Source organism: Sinocyclocheilus grahami, unplaced genomic scaffold (genome assembly GCF_001515645.1).
Source record: "Sinocyclocheilus grahami isolate Dianchi unplaced genomic scaffold, SAMN03320097.WGS_v1.1 scaffold7257.1, whole genome shotgun sequence".
NCBI classification, from domain to species: domain Eukaryota; kingdom Metazoa; phylum Chordata; class Actinopteri; order Cypriniformes; family Cyprinidae; genus Sinocyclocheilus; species Sinocyclocheilus grahami.
The window spans coordinates 9,081-10,299 of record NW_015511372.1 but is presented as its reverse complement, the minus strand read 5'-3'; positions in this window follow the sequence as shown (position 1 = coordinate 10,299).

Here is a 1,219-nt window from a genome sequence, read left to right as displayed (position 1 = left end):
CCCACAGCCAAATCCCTTTAGCTGCCTTCACTAGAGCAGAGTCCAGTCCAGCCTCAACCCTTCATCTAGGCAAGGTCTCTGTGTCATTCCTCCATCGCTCAGTCCATCCTCATTCTCCATGATCTGCTTTATTCACACTCTCACACAACCCTCCCAGGTCAACAGAGTCTCTTGGTTGCTCATTCACGCCCGGAACAAAGCAGAAGACACCCAGACACACGGCAGCCGTCACATTGCGGTTTATGAGCACACGTAATGTTAATAACAGACAGCCGGATGACTTTCTACAGTAGCTGAAAGACACATGCAGTGCTGGATGAGATAACGAGACTCTACAAACTCTTAACGACTTGCCTAACAATCAGAGAAAGGAGGAAGCATTTTTTGTGAAGGAAAATTAGTTATGAAGCTAATCAATCAAGCAATCAAGCCTGCATCCACAACGCTTTGAACAATTAGAGAGCTGCGCTCAAAAATCAATACCTCCGCTTTCAAAGGAAGATGCTTGGAATAGTTATCAGTCCCAACTAGTAGTTACTAGACTCAACAAAACCAATACAAGCCGTTCTGTCTATATTGCTGTCTGTCTGTTCATTAACATGCATGCAGAAATAAAGTATTTTCATCTTTCATAATTAAGTTCATTATTGAAAAATGTCAGTCTAAAACATTTTGCCAGAAATCACCCCTTCATACACTACTGTTCACATGTTTAAGGTCAGTAAGATTTTTTTTTAAAGAATTAATACTTTTATTCAGCAAGAACACATGAAATTGATCAAAATTGACAGTAAAGATTTTTACATTGTTAAACAAAATTTCTATTCAAAACTCAGCTTTGTCATCATAATATTTTATATTGCAAAAATCTATTAAAATGCATTAAACAAATTAAACTGTTATTTTGTTATTACATTTATTTAAATGCAGCATTGGTGATCATAAGAGACTTTTTTTTTTAAAACATTAAAAAAAAAAATGTAAAAAAATCTTACAGACCCCAAATTTTTGAATGATAGGGCATATATAAATTTTGTCAGTTCATCTGAGTCGCACTTAAAATCTTTATCTAACCATCCTCATTTTGAGAAAATCTGGTATGACTTTTCCACATAAAAAAAAATTATTTATCAAAATGTCAATGCTTTTCCATATAAAAAAAAGCAAAAAAAAACAAAAACATTTGGTTACCATTAACTGTTTCTACACGTGTTCTTCA